At 43.4% G+C, this 16760-nt stretch overlaps 1 protein-coding gene across 1 annotated transcript in view; it reads left to right on the top strand.

Moving 5' to 3' along the window:
• LOC148507432 (galactose-3-O-sulfotransferase 4-like) overlaps positions 1 to 16760 on the top strand; it is a 104706-nt gene that overhangs the window by 45078 nt on the left and 42868 nt on the right. The window contains exon 2 of the mRNA XM_088446147.1: positions 15814 to 15896. The gene's annotated coding sequence lies outside the window, so the exon portion shown is untranslated. The remainder of the gene's footprint in view (positions 1 to 15813; positions 15897 to 16760) is intronic.

Raw genomic sequence — 16760 nt, forward strand, 5'->3', positions numbered from 1 at the left:
ATTTGCATATCAGCAAGTGGACTGTGGGTGCTCCTTTCAGCACTTGCAGGGGGCATGCAAATGGTGGAAAGAGCCACCTCTTCCCGTCCAGTGCTGGGAAGGTCAGGCATCGCAACCACCACCACACTTGGACTCTCCTTGGGGATTTGTGATATCTTCTTAGAAAGCACAGTTCTTCGCTGTGCTTTTGCCAGCTTAACTCTTTTGATTTTTTTAGTGGGAGGAGGGCTTCCATCGTCATGTGAAGCTGAACCACTAGTCATGAACATACTAGGGATCGACCTTAGCCGTTCCTTGCCACTCCGTGTCGTAAATGGCATATTGGCAAGTTTACGTTTCTCTTCAGCTGATTTAAATGTCTTTTTCAAGGTCATTTTCCTGAACTTTGCCATTTGGGATTGTATGTGCCCTCTACTATGACATTGGGCATCGGCCTTGGCAGACGACGTTGATGGCATGTTATCGTCTATGTCATGACTAGTGGCAGCAGCTTCAGCACTAGGAGGAAGTGGTTCTTGATCTTTCTCTATTTTATTTTTATCGGAGAAAGTTTGGTCCTCCATTTATGTTATATCGATTTGATATATACGTGCGGCTAAACACAGAAAATAATTTTTTTTTTGGTTTGGACTGGAGTGTACTTTGTGGGTTACAGCACCCTTTAACGGTCAAGCCAGCCGGCCCTTTACTTATGACACAGGCGCACTCTTGGCACTACTTTGTTGATGCACGTGCGGCTACTGCGCACACAATTCACAAACACAGAAAATAATTTTTTTTTGGTTTGGCCTGGAGTGTACTTTCGGGGGTTACAGCACCCTTTAACGGTCAAGCCAGCCGGCCCTTTACTTATGACACAGGCGCACGCTTGGCACTACTTTGTTGATGCACGTGCGGCTACTGCGCACACAATTCACAAACACAGAAAATAATTTTTTTTTTGGTTTGGACTGGAGTGTACTTGGGGGTTACAGCACCCTTTAACGGTCAAGCCAGCCGGCCCTTTACTTATGACACAGGCGCACGCTTGGCACTACTTTGTTGATGCACGTGCGGCTACTGCGCACACAATTCACAAACACAGAAAATAATATTTTTTTTGGTTTGGACTGGAGTGTACTTTCGGGGGTTACAGCACCCTTAACGGTCAAGCCAGCCGGCCCTTTACTTATGACACAGGCGCACGCTTGGCACTACTTTGTTGATGCACGTGCGGCTACTGCGCACACAATTCACAAACACAGAAAATAATTTTTTTTTGGTTTGGACTGGAGTGTACTTTCGGGGGTTACAGCACCCTTAACGGTCAAGCCAGCCGGCCCTTTACTTATGACACAGGCGCACGCTTGGCACTACTTTGTTGATGCACGTGTGGCTACTGCGCACACAATTCACAAACACAGAAAATAATTTTTTTTTTGGTTTGGACTGGAGTGTACTTTCGGGGGTTACAGCACCCTTAACGGTCAAGCCAGCCGGCCCTTTACTTATGACACAGGCGCACTCTTGGCACTACTTTGTTGATGCACGTGCGGCTACTGCGCACACAATTCACAAACACAGAAAATAATTTTTTTTTGGTTAGGACTGGAGTGTACTTTCGGGGGTTACAGCACCCTTTAACGGTCAAGCCAGCCGGCCCTTTACTTATGACACAGGCGCACGCTTGGCACTACTTTGTTGATGCACGTGCGGCTACTGCGCACACAATTCACAAACACAGAAAATAATTTTTTTTTTGGTTTGGACTGGAGTGTACTTTCGGGGGTTACAGCACCCTTAACGGTCAAGCCAGCCGGCCCTTTACTTATGACACAGGCGCACGCTTGGCACTACTTTGTTGATGCACGTGCGGCTACTGCGCACACAATTCACAAACACAGAAAATAATTTTTTTTTTGGTTTGGACTGGAGTGTACTTGGGGGTTACAGCACCCTTTAACGGTCAAGCCAGCCGGCCCTTTACTTATGACACAGGCGCACGCTTGGCACTACTTTGTTGATGCACGTGCGACTACTGCGCACACAATTCACAAACACAGAAAATAATATTTTTTTTGGTTTGGACTGGAGTGTACTTTCGGGGGTTACAGCACCCTTAACGGTCAAGCCAGCCGGCCCTTTACTTATGACACAGGCGCACGCTTGGCACTACTTTGTTGATGCACGTGCGGCTACTGCGCACACAATTCACAAACACAGAAAATAATTTTTTTTTGGTTTGGACTGGAGTGTACTTTCGGGGGTTACAGCACCCTTAACGGTCAAGCCAGCCGGCCCTTTACTTATGACACAGGCGCACGCTTGGCACTACTTTGTTGATGCACGTGCGGCTACTGCGCACACAATTCACAAACACAGAAAATAATTTTTTTTTTGGTTTGGACTGGAGTGTACTTTCGGGGGTTACAGCACCCTTAACGGTCAAGCCAGCCGGCCCTTTACTTATGACACAGGCGCACTCTTGGCACTACTTTGTTGATGCACGTGCGGCTACTGCGCACACAATTCACAAACACAGAAAATAATTTTTTTTTGGTTAGGACTGGAGTGTACTTTCGGGGGTTACAGCACCCTTTAACGGTCAAGCCAGCCGGCCCTTTACTTATGACACAGGCGCACGCTTGGCACTACTTTGTTGATGCACGTGCGGCTACTGCGCACACAATTCACAAACACAGAAAATAATTTTTTTTTTGGTTTGGACTGGAGTGTACTTTCGGGGGTTACAGCACCCTTAACGGTCAAGCCAGCCGGCCCTTTACTTATGACACAGGCGCACGCTTGGCACTACTTTGTTGATGCACGTGCGGCTACTGCGCACACAATTCACAAACACAGAAAATAATTTTTTTTTTGGTTTGGACTGGAGTGTACTTGGGGGTTACAGCACCCTTTAACGGTCAAGCCAGCCGGCCCTTTACTTATGACACAGGCGCACGCTTGGCACTACTTTGTTGATGCACGTGCGACTACTGCGCACACAATTCACAAACACAGAAAATAATATTTTTTTTGGTTTGGACTGGAGTGTACTTTCGGGGGTTACAGCACCCTTAACGGTCAAGCCAGCCGGCCCTTTACTTATGACACAGGCGCACGCTTGGCACTACTTTGTTGATGCACGTGCGGCTACTGCGCACACAATTCACAAACACAGAAAATAATTTTTTTTTTGGTTTGGACTGGAGTGTACTTTCGGGGGTTACAGCACCCTTAACGGTCAAGCCAGCCGGCCCTTTACTTATGACACAGGCGCACGCTTGGCACTACTTTGTTGATGCACGTGCGACTACTGCGCACACAATTCACAAACACAGAAAATAATATTTTTTTTGGTTTGGACTGGAGTGTACTTTCGGGGGTTACAGCACCCTTAACGGTCAAGCCAGCCGGCCCTTTACTTATGACACAGGCGCACGCTTGGCACTACTTTGTTGATGCACGTGCGGCTACTGCGCACACAATTCACAAACACAGAAAATAATTTTTTTTTTGGTTTGGACTGGAGTGTACTTTCGGGGGTTACAGCACCCTTAACGGTCAAGCCAGCCGGCCCTTTACTTATGACACAGGCGCACGCTTGGCACTACTTTGTTGATGCACGTGCGGCTACTGCGCACACAATTCACAAACACAGAAAATAATTTTTTTTTTGGTTTGGACTGGAGTGTACTTTCGGGGGTTACAGCACCCTTAACGGTCAAGCCAGCCGGCCCTTTACTTATGACACAGGCGCACGCTTGGCACTACTTTGTTGATGCACGTGCGGCTACTGCGCACACAATTCACAAACACAGAAAATATATTATTTTTTTAGCACTTGGGGGGAGCACCCCTGATGGACAGAGCACCCCCTGGACAACACTACAGCACTCCTTTAGGACTGGGACACTGCACAGGACTTTGGAGTGGACACAGCCCCTATGGAGAACTGACTGCACAACACAGTCCAGCCAGCCCCTATGGACTTTGAAGTAGTGGACACAGCCCCTATTAACAACAGCAGCACAGCACAACACAGCCAGCCCCTATGGACTTTGAAGTAGTGGACAACAGCAGCACTACACTACACTACACTACACAGCCCTAACTCCCACCCTCCCTCTTCACTGTCCACAGCCGAGTGAGAAAATGGCGCCGACGTGTGTACCTTATATAGGATCCAAAACCCGCGAGACTCGGAAGGCGGGAAGATGACGTTTTGCCTCGATTTCAGATCCGAGTCAGGCGGGAAAAGTCGAGCCTGACTCGGATCGGACTCGGATCGGGGGGGCTCGGGGGGGTTCGGATTTCAGAAATCCGAACCCGCTCACCCCTAATTATTATTATTATTATTATTATTATTATTATTATTATTAATGCATATGGTGACACAAGTGTCCCACAGTGCCTTACAAAATACATAAACAAATAAGTGAACAAAAAACAGTAACTTATAGTACAATACAATGCAGGACAAGGTATATACACATTGCTGCATTAGTGATCATTCACTCTCCTCTCCGCTCTCTTCGTTCAACTAATGCACGCCGCCTCTAATGCCAACTGATTACTTCCTTCCACTCCTGCCTCCAAGATTTTGCCTGCACTGCTCTCCACCTCTGGAACTCTCTCCCACTCCCCATCAGATTTTCCACCTCTTTGCAATGCTTCAAACGGGCTCTCAAGACCCACTTCTTCATCAAAGCCTTCAAGCTATCATTCTAACTCCTTGCTACATGTTCCTTCCCCCCATCTACCCCATCTGTGTCAAACCTGTTTGTCTTCCCCTCCCTTTTAGAATGTAAGCCCTTATGAGTAGGGCCCTCTACCCTCTTGTGCTTCTCCCTACTTTAGTTTCATCTACTTCTTACTCACCACTAGGGCACCTAACACTTGGTTGCTTATGCTCTGTTGCTTATCTGGGTGTTATGGTGACTAATGTAGCAATTAGGGATGTGCACTGGCCACTTTTCGTGTTTTGGTTTTGGATCTGGATATTTCTTCGTGTTTTGGATCTTGATTGGTTTTGCCAAAACCACCCTTCCGTGTTTTGGGTTCTGGGTTTTGTGTTTTGGATCTGTATTTTTTTTTAAAAAAAGCATAAAAACAGCTAAAATCACAGATTTTGTGGGTTTTTCTGCTCCTTTGCTATTATTAACCTCAATAACATTAATTTCCACTCATTTCCAGTCTATTCTGAACACCTCACACCTCACAATATTGTTTTTAGGCCAAAAGGTTGCACCGAGGTAGCTGGATGACTATGCTAAGCAACACAAGTGGGCGGCACAAACACGTGGCCCATCTAGGAGTGACACTGCAGTGGCAGACAGGATGGCAGTTTGAAAAACTAGGCCCCAAACAGTACATAATGCAAAGAAAAAAAGAGGTGCAAGATGGAATTGTCCTTGGGCCCTCCCACCCACCCTTATGTTGTATAAACAGGACATGCACTCTTTAACAAATCAATCTTTTCAGCGCCAGGGTCTGCTACATGACTGTGGCTGAAATGATTGGTTTGTTTGGGCCTCCACAAAGCAAGCTGGCAATTAATCTGTCCCTGCACAAACTGGCTCTATGGAGGCAAGATGTCATCCTCATCCTCTTCATCCACCGATTCCTCACCCTCTTCAGTGTTGTGTACATCCTCATCCTCACAGAGTATTAATTCATCCCCACTGGAATCCACCACCACAGGTCCCTCTGTACGTTCTGGAGGATGGCCTCCCTGGAAGAGTTAATAATTCATTTTTATGAACATAATCCCCACATTTTGTGGAAGCAACCTCCTACGCCGTTTGCTGACAAGGTTCCCGGCTGCACTAAACACTCTTTCGGAGTACACACTGGAGGGGGGGCAACTGAGGTAAAATAGAGCCAGTTTGTACAGGGGCCTCCAAATTGCCTCTTTTTCCTGCCAGTACAGGTACAGGCAGTACAGGCAGTAGGTCTGACATCCCTACTTGGATGCTGTCACCGATTTAATCCTCCACCAATTTGTCAATGGTGACAGTATCATATGCAGTGACAGTAGACATGTCAGAAATTGTTAACAAAAAATATATGGTAGTTGCTCAAATCAGCTATAATGACATACCACAGGTGCTTGTAAAGGGCGGGGTATACACTGAGCACAGAAAAAAGGGATTTTCCCTCCAGCACACTGTAGCAAAATCAAAAATACTTAAATCCTATATAATAGAGATTCAGAGGTATTAGTTACATACATTTGCAAATAAATTAATAAGCGCCATGCCAATCGTCAAGGCTCCTCTATACTGGCGTCCCTAACATTAAAGGGTTCACGTCCGAGAAGCAAGGCACCTCTGAATCTCTATTATTATGTAGGATTTAAATATTTTTGATTTTGCTACAGTGCTGGAGGGAAAATCCCTTTTTTCTGTGCTCAGTGTATACCCCGCCCTTTACAAGCACCTGTGGTATGTCATTATAGCTGATTTGAGCAACTACCATATTATTTGTTTGCAGTTTGGAGAGGTATGAAGGGAGTCAGCATTAGGAGGAGGTGCTGATCCTTATAGTGCCACGTGGAGGTTTTTTGGGGTACCTCCAAGGTAAGTTAGCTCTCAGCTCATACATGTGCTGTTATCATGCAGTACACTAATTTGTAATTATATGACCCAGAGTGGGTGCTACTATTATGTAGCAATAATTATTTTGGGGTGAGCATTTGGGAGTGGGGCTCCCAGGATTATTCTGGCTGGACCTTTCTCATGGCATCACCACTTAATTCACATAGAATATTTTTATCACTTCTCTAATTGTTTGTATATTATTTATGTCATTTTAATTATTTCACACTTCATTAACACTTATTGATTTATCCTTACACATCTATCCTTTACACTTCACTATCACCTTTTTTCCCCTTTTCGTATGATGCCCTGGGGATGGTCCTTGGCTAGAATTTTTTTGGGTGCCTTGCTTCTCAGACGTGAACCCCTTAATGTTAGGGATACCAGTATAGATGAGCCTTGACAATTGGCCTGACGCTTATTCATTTTTTTGCATATGTATGTAACTAATACCTTTCAATCTCTATTATTATGTAGGATTTAAGTATTATTGATTTTGCTACAGTGTGCTGGAGGGAAAATTCATTTTTTCTGATGTCAGAAACTGTTGCCAGGTCCTTCAGTCTGGACCAGATATCCAAACTTGGTCCTGCCTGCCCTGCATCACCGCTAGTGGGTTGCTTAGGATACCTAAGTTGTTTCCTGGCAGCCCCAGTTGCAGGAGAAAATGAAGAAGGAGCTGTTGACGTGTCATGTTCCGCTTCAGCTGACAGTGTTTTCACCAGCAGGTCTTTGCACCTCTGCAGGCTTGTGTCAGCTGGAAAAAGAGACACCACATAAGCTTTAAACATAGGATCAAGCATGGTGGCCAAAATGTAGTTGTCTGATTTCAACAGATTGACCACCCTGGAATCCTGGCAAAGCGAATGAAGGGCTTCATCCACAAGTCCCACATGCCAAGCGGAATTGCTCTGTCTTAGCTCCTCCTTCACTTTTTCCAGCTGCTTCTGCAAAAGCCTGATGAGGAGAATGACCTGACTCAAGTTGGCAGTGTCTGAACTGGCTTCATGTTTGGCAAGTTCGAAGGGCTGAAGAACCTTGTACAACATGGAAATCATTCTCCACTGCACTTGAGTCAGGTGCATACCCCCTTCTTTGCCTCATAGGTGGATGTATAGGCTTGAATGACCTTTTGCTGCTCCTCCATCCTCTGAAGCATATAGATGGTTGAGTTCCACCACATCACAACCTCTTGCTTCAGGTGATGGCAGGGCAGGTTCAAGAGTGTTTGCTGGCGCTCCAGTCTTTGGCACGCAGTCACTGAATGGCAAAAGTGGCCAGAAATTTTTCGGGCCACCCAAAGCGTCTTCTGCATGCCCCTGTTGTTGTTCAGAAAATTCTGCACCACCAAGTTTATTGTGTGAGCAAAACATGGGACGTGCTGGAATTTGCCCAGATGTAATGCCCGCACAATATTGGTGGTGTTGTCAGATATCACAAATCCCCAGGAGAGTCTAAGTGGGGTAAGCCACTGGGCAATGATTTCCCTCAGTTTCTCTAAGAGGTTGTCGGTGGTGTGCCTTTTACTGAAACTGGTGATACACAGCATAGCCTGCCTTGGAACGAGCTGGTGTTTCTGAGATGCTGCTACTGGTGATGCTGCTGTTGTTGCTGCATAAGGTGATACATCTACCCAGTGAGCTGTCACAGTCATATAGTCCTTAGTCTGCCCTGTTCCACTTGTCCACATGTTCATGGTTAAGTGGACATTGGGTACAACCGCATTTTTTAAGACACTTTTTCTGACGTTTGTTTACAGTCTCGGTATTGCCTGCGTAGTGAAGTGGAATCTAGACAGGATTTGGTACTGGGGACACGCTACCTCCATCAATTTTCTATATCTCACTACACTAATGGTGGATACCGGATGCACATCTAACACCAACATAGAAGTCAAGGCCTCAGTTATCCGTTTTGCTTCAGGATGACTGCTGTCGTACTTCATCCTCCTCGCTAAGGACTGTTGGAGGGTCAATTGTTTAGTAAAAGTAGTGGTGTTCCTACTTCCTCTCTGGTATGATGAATGACTCCCAGCAGCAACAGCAGCAGCGGCAGCAGTAGGCATGGCAATGCAGGATCCTCAGTCATGCCAGTGACATGGCCTGCAGGACTACTTTTGATCCTGACTAAGGAGGAAATTGACGCCGGGGTAGTTGACGGTGTGGTTTGCAGGCGCTTGGAGACAACAGGACAAAGGGATTTAGGTGTCCCTGGACTGCTTACAGTCTTAGCCAAAGTTTCTAACTTGACAGGTACTTTTTATGAACGCGCTGCAGGTGACGTATAAGGGAGGATGTTCCTAAGTGGTTAACGTACCTACCCCTACTTATTTCACCTTTACATATGGAACATATGGCAAGACAGTTGTTGTCCAGAGTTGGATAGAAATATGGCCAGACTAATGAGGTGCAATGTTTGGTCTTCTGCCCACGCATGACTGTGATGGGCTTTTTCATCCCACGGACAACAGCTGTCTCCCCCGGAGCCTGTTGTAAACAAACCACATCACCATCAGAATCCTCCTCGCCAACTTCCTCCTCAGCGCCAGCTACACCAGTATCCTCATTCTGTTGTACTTCAACAGTGACATCTTCAATTTGCATATCAGCAAGTGGACTGTGGGTGCTCCTTCCAGCACTTGCAGAGGCCGTGCAAATGGTGGAAAGAGCAACCTCTTCCCGTCCAGTGCTGGGAAGGTCAGGCATCGCAATCGCCACCACACTTGGACTCTCCTTGGGGATTTGTGGTATCTTCTTAGAACGCACAGTTCTTTGCTGTGCTTTTGCCAGCTTAACTCATTTGATTTTTGTAGCGGGAGGAGGGCTTCCATTGTCATGTGAAGGTGAACCACTAGTCATGAACATAGGGAATGACCTTAGCCGTTCCTTGCCACTCTGTGTCGTAAATGGCATATTGGCAAGTTTACGTTTCTCCGCAGATGATTTAAATGTTTTTGAAGGTAATTTTCCAGAAGTTTATCATTTTTGATTTTATATGCCCTCTACTATGACATTGGGAAAAGACCTTGGCAGATGACGTTGATGGCATTTTATAGTCTATGTCATAACTAGTGGTAGCAGCTTCAGCACTAGGAGGAAGTGGTTCTTGATCTTTCCCTATTTTATTTTTATCGGACAAAGTTTTGTCCTCCATTTATGTTATATTGATATATACATGCAGCTAAGGTGCACACAAACACGAAAAGAAAAATGTAAAAATTTTTTGGAGTGCACTTTGGGGGTTACACCACCCTTTAATAGACGAGGCAGCTGGCCCTTTACTTATGACACAGGCGCATGCTTGGCGCTGCTCCTTTGTTGATGCACGTGCGGCTACAGTGCACACAATTCACAACACAGAAAATAATTTTTTATTTTTTTTGGAGGGCACTTTGGGGGTTACACAACCCTTTAACAGACTTATGGCACAGGTGCACACTTGGCGCTGGTCCTTTGTTGATGCACGTGTGGCTACTGTGCATACATTTCACACACAAACACAGATAAAAAGAATTGTTTATTTTTTGTGTAGTGCACTTTGGGGGTTACACCACCCTTTAACAGATTTATGACACAGGCGCATACTTGGTGCTGCTCCTTTGTTGATGCACGTGCAGCTACAGTGCACACAATTCACAACACAGAATAGAAGAATTTAAAAATTTTTGTGGAGTGCAGTTTGGGGATTACACCACTCTTTAACAAACGAATGACACAGGTGCATGCTTGGCACTGTTCCTTGTTGATGCACATGCGGCTACAGCGCATACAATTCACAATCAAAAAAGAAGAATTTTTTATTATTTTTGGAGTGCACTTTGGGGTTTACACCAACCTTTAACAGACTAGCCAGCCGGCTCTTTACTTATGACACAGGTGCACGCTTGGCGCTGCTCCTTTGTTGATGCACGTGCGGCTACTGCGCATACATTTCACACACAAGCACAGAAAAACAGAATTGTTTATTTTTTGTGGAGCGCACTTTGGGGGTTACACCACCCTTTAACAGATGAGCCAGCTGGCCCTTGATTTATGGCACAGGTGCACATTTGGCACTGCTCTTTTGTTGATGCACATGTGGCTACTGCGCATTTTGGGAGTTACACCACCCTTTAACAGACTTATGACACAGGCGCATGCTTGGCGCTGCTCCTTTGTTGATGCACGTGTAGCTACAGTGCACACAATTCACAACACAGAAAAGAAGATTTTTTTTATTTTTTGAAGTGCACTTTGGGGGTTACACCACCCTTTAAGAGATGAGCCAGCCAGCCCTTTACTTATGACACAGGCACATGCTTGGCACTTCTACTTTGTTGATGCACGTGCAGCTACAGTGCACATAATTCACAAACACAGAAATAATTTTTTTTTTTGCACTTGGCTGGAGCTCCCCTGAAGGACAGATCACCCCCTGGACAACACTACAGCACCCCTTTAGGACTACAGGCTTTATGGGACACTGCACAACACAGGCCAGCCAGCCAGCCCCTATAGACTTTTGGAGTGGACACAGCCCCTATGGACAACTGACTGCACAACACAGCCCAGCCAGACCCTATGGACAACAGCAGCACAACACAGTCCAGCCAGCCCCTATGGACAACAGCAGCACAACACAGCCCAGCCAGCCCCTATGGACTTTGGAGGAGTGGACACAGCCCCTATGGAGAACAGAAGCACAACACAACACAGCCCAGCCAGCCCTAACTCCCTCCTCACTGTCCACAGCTGGAGTGGGAAATGGCACTGACACTGGGAATAGAATCCAAAACCTGTGAGATCCGTAAGGCAGGATGATGATGCTTTGCCTCGATTTCAGTTCCGAGTCAGGTGGGAAAACCAGAGACAAATTCGGATCCCAGCTTGGAGCGGGTGGCTTGGGAGGGTTCGGATTTCAGAAATCCGAACCCGCTCATCCCTAGTAGCAATATATATTATATATGCCCTGGTCCTGTATTGTATTGTTCTATAAGTTGCTTGTCTACAATTTGTTTATAAACTTTGTAAGGCGCTGCGCAAAACTTGTGGCGCCATATAAATAAATGATAATAATAATAATAATAATAATAATAGCACTCAAATAAGCAACAGGGCATAAGCAACCAAGTGTTAGGTGCCCTAGTGGGGAGGAAGGAGTAGATGAATGTATAAGCAAAGAAAATGGACAAGGGGGCAGAGGGCCCTGTTCGTAAGATCTTACATTCTAAAGATATATAACCTAATCTTCCCAAAGGGTGGGACCAATACTCCCCATCACAGAGACCAAATCAACTTTCTCTCATTATAGCTTTAGTTAATATTTTAAAATGAGCAGCACCCCTAGTTGAATCTTCCATAGTAAATTTTTTTTTCACACTGTATGTGTCCCACTGGGTTTCGGGTATTCCAGAACACTGACCGGACAGAACATATGCTCTGACTATATCTCAAAATGGAAGCACCACAGTGGTTTCTTTGTTAACCAAGCCTATTTCTCTTTTGTCACTTTTATACTTTTCAAGTTACTCAGAGCCAGAAGGCTTTTTAAGTTTCTATTTTTCTTAAAGACTATCCTAGGTTTTGGTTTTATGAAATTCTGCCAGAATTTTATCTTTTGTAAGTACAATATATTATTAATACGTATTTAATATTGATGTAATTTTCTTTGATTTATTATTGAATTGAGAAATGAATACCAGAGAGGAGTTCTTATTCTTTTGTTCTTTCTCTCCTGTAACTTTCTCCAATCCTACAAATGTTACTTCTTTAGAGGTTTCTGCTAAACCATTGGGGTTAGAATTTTACATTACTTTTATTTAATTCTTCTGTAAATGTTTATTTGAAGCATGGTCTCTGTCCTTTTAAAGGGTATTGTTTATCAAGAAATGTAATTTTTTTAGACCGTATGCATTCAATTCAAACTCACTATCTGGTGCAATGTCATCTTACAGTATTCTGCCCATTTTAACTCCTGGGTATATTATTTATGCATGGGCAATAATGACCACTATGGTAATGAAGGTATAAACTACAGATGGGTCCACATACATCTAGCCTCCTTGCGCATTAAACAGCACTTATAGTCATGCCATGTTGTGACATGACTCGGTAGCGCTGTTTCTTTTGTGCGTCTTTTTACCATCAAATGCCTCTTATTTGCAAAATTTAGTGACTAGATAGCACAAGCAGCTTCTGCTGATTAAAATGATAGGCAGCATGCCTATGTTCTGTGAGTGAGTGTCAGTGGCTGTAACACTGTAACGCAGCATTTAGCATGCAGATAAACCCACAGTCACACGTAGAACATAGGCATGCTGCCTATCATTTTAGTCAGCAGAAGTTGCTTGTGATATCTAGTGCAAATAAGATGCATTTCAAGGTAAAAAGACCCACAAACAGATGCTCGGTACTACAGAGTCACACTGAGCTAATGTGTTATGTGTTGCATGACTTGTAATGCATAGAGGATAGATGTGTGTGGGCACATCTGTACAATCAACTAGTTTAGTATAAGTAGAGGAAATTGATTCTTCACTCCCAGAGAGTGTTACATCCAGATAACTAATGGTATGGTGATTGAAGTGATAAGTGAAAGATTCACTGTGTTAGTGATTAAAATTCTGTGATTTTAATGATGAACTTTTATCTACATCCCACACAAAAATCAAATCATCTATAAAGCTACCATAAAATACCAGATTCACCTAAAAGGTCAATCTCAAATATAACAATCTTCAAGGGTGCCTATATATATGTTGGCAAAACTCAGAGCAAATCTGGTACCCATAGCTGTCCCACGTGCCTGTAAAAAGAAATTAGAATTGCTCTTCTTTTAGAGATTCCTGTCCATCTTTCCCTCTGTGGGGTATATTTACTAAAGTGAGAGTTTTAGAAGTGGAGTTGTTGCCCATAGCAACCAATCAGATTCTAGATATTATCTTCTAGAAGGTGCTAGTTAAATGTTAAGTAGAATCTGATTGGTTGCTATGGGCAACATCTCCACTTCTAAAAACTCTCAATTTAATAACTATACCCCTATATCTCTTAGTCTTTCTTGAGGGGTTTCTACCATCAGTATCTTATATGGGGATTTGTGCAGTGGCTGTCTCCAATTCCTTTCTCTCTCATAAAAATCCAGGTTTGATAAATAGGATTCTGTTTTTGTTCTTGCCTCCAAATGTAAAGTGTATAATATATTTATTATATTTGTACATTCTTTTTTTTTTAATCCTTTGCTTCTCTAACAGGGCTTTTCTTGTGATATCTCCCTAGATCCACCACACTTGTCTCTCTATCCCTGGACACTGCTCTACAGAAATCCTTTCTTGTTTCTTGTTACTTGATAAGTTTTCCTAATTCTAGATCTCTGTCTCTGATTAGTTGACAGGAATCACTAAAAAGATACCATTAAACAATAGGGGTATTTTCAATTTGTCCCAGCTCCATGCTCTGGGTCACCTGGCCTCACAGTTCCAGTATCTGCAGGTGACTGCTACAGTTGCAGCAGCAAGGTAGTCACCAGGGGCAGTGTATTAAGGAGTGGCTCTGACAGGCTCTCAGTGGAGAAGCCATCTGGTCAGGACAGCTGATAGTGAAAGACTAGTAGAAGCAGTTGTGTCCACCATCAGCAGTGAGTTATTATTATTTTATTGTTATCATTTATTTATATGGCACAACAAGTGTTCCGCAGCACCTTAAATAGTACATAAACAAATAGGTTGACCAGTGACTTACAGTAAAATACAATACAGGACGAGGACAAGGATAATATAAATTGATAAATAAGAAAAGAGTTTCTATTGCACTGGAGAGAATAATCATTTATCACAAAAAGAGACCCCAAAAAATAAATTGTGTAATTAAGTGGGTTAATATGGTCATGTGTCTTTGGATATTGTTTCCACCTAAATACTTTGTTATGTATGTAATAGTTTTTATCTCTTTGCAGTTTCTTCTTTTTTCTATCTATAATTATTTTTTCAAATTGGTCTGCATCTTTTTTAAATTTTTCATAAGTCATATATGCACAGACACTTATATTGTTTGTGTCTTATATGTGTTTGTATCCAAAACTTAGATACAGGAATATCCTTTTGCACAGAGTGCTTTGCAACAATTGTATCTATCAGTGTTCCCTTAACATTATATAAATCAGCCACTGACTTGACTTGAGGATTTAACCCCAAGTCTGCCTGGATATGCCTTTGTGTACTTCATACAAAGGAGTGTGGATGTATTCACGGTAATACATATCCAAACACCTGTGTTAATAGACCTATATTTATGTATACTGGTTTATTGTCTCAGTTATGATTATAAGGAGCCAGGCGATTCTGATTTTGCCTTAACGTAATACTAACATTCACAAAGCTTATTTCCTTCAGTTTCAAACACTGCAAAACCTTGTACTGTGTTTGACATAGGTTGTAAATTCTAATGTCAGGAGATAAGTACTTATCTTCCCTTTATACATAACAAATTATGTCGGGTGTGCCGTGCTGTGTATTCGCTGGAAATGGCAGAAGCCACACTGTGTCTCATACTGGGCTATGAATAGCAACTGGACAGTAGATAGTAGTCGGCTTAATTAGATATCTATTAACATACTGCTATATCTCATTCATTCGCAATATTCATATTGAAGACGTCACTAGTTATTGTGACTGCTGGATATCCTAGCAGCTGCACGTTGCCCAAATTAAAGGGCTACAATCCGTAAGCATGCAGTGTATATGCAGTGGCTAGAAATGCCACTAGGATCACGCTGTTTGATTGCAAAACTACAGTTTGGTGCACATAAAGTTAGTATTGATCGACTTAGGGGGTCTATTCACTAAGCAGTGTTAGGAGACAGAGTGAAAAGTGATAAGAAAGTGATAAGGTACCAGCCAATCAGCTCCCAACTGTCATTTTTCAAACACAGCCTTTGAGATGACAGTTGGGAACTGATTGACTGGCACCTTATCACTTTTCACTCTCTCTCCTAACACTGCTTAGTAAATAGACCCCTTAATCTTATAAACTCTGTCTCACTGTTCTAAAGTATTGGTAGCCAATTCACGTATCACTGAATACTAGCACCCTGTTTAACACAAACGTGAATTAGTGCAATATTAATCGGCTCAACCCTATACACATTGGTGCTATCAGGTGTTGGTAGTCAGTTCACATATCCCTCAGTATTGACATCTTTTTTGGCAACAAACACTTTACATATTACAAACAGGTATTATCATTTTCATTGACCACAGGCACACAGCGTGAAGCCGACGCGCGTTTCGCTGCAGCTTTAACAAAGCTTACCAGAACCGTAGAGCCGGATATCCTCTTAAAGGTAAGTACACCAATCATTTGTCACTACATCATCCAGAGGTGTTTTGCTATGTTTAGATAACCCAATGGGTTTATTAATTCTATTTCTCTTAGTACCGTCCCACATCCTTTATTCTATCTAAAGACATAGAATAATTAGACCATATACAGGCACACAGTTCATTTTAATTACACAAATTCACACATATTTGAATTTCTATTTTTTATTTTTGTCACATATATTTTGCTATTTTTCATTTGTATCTATTTTAGATAGGATCCAATAAAAGTTATATTTTAATTAATATACATTGCTACATTAGCTACCATAACACCCAGATAAGCAACACAGCAAAGCAACCAAGTGTTGGGTGCCCTAGTGGGGAGTAAGAAGTAGGTGATAGTAAAGTAATGAGAAGCACAATAGGGTAGAGGGCCCTGCTCGTAAAGGGGAGGGGCAGACAAACAGGTGTGACACAGATGGGGTAGACAGGGAGGAAGGAGTATTATAGCAGCAAGTTAAGATGAGAGCTGGAAAGTTTTGATGAAATAGTGGGTCTTGAGAGCCTGTTTGAAGGATTGTAGAGAGGTGGAGAGTCTGATGGGAAGAGGGAGAGAGTTCCAAATGTGGGGAGCAGCGCAGGCAAAATCTTGGAGGTGGGAGTAAGAGGAAGTAATCAATTGGCATGAGAGGTGGCGTGCATTTGTTGAATGAAGAGGGCAGACAGGAGAGTGAAGGGAGATGAGGTCAGAGATGTATATGGGAGAGGAGTGTGTGAGGGCTTTGTAAGGGAGAACCTTGAATTGGGTTTGGAAAGGGAAGAGGAGCCAGTGGAGGGGTTGTAGGAGAGGGGAGGCAGTTGCAGAGCATTTGGAGAGAAAGGTG

This window comes from Taudactylus pleione, unplaced genomic scaffold, assembly GCF_031769625.1.
Source record: "Taudactylus pleione unplaced genomic scaffold, aTauple2 ptg000393l, whole genome shotgun sequence".
NCBI classification, from domain to species: domain Eukaryota; kingdom Metazoa; phylum Chordata; class Amphibia; order Anura; family Myobatrachidae; genus Taudactylus; species Taudactylus pleione.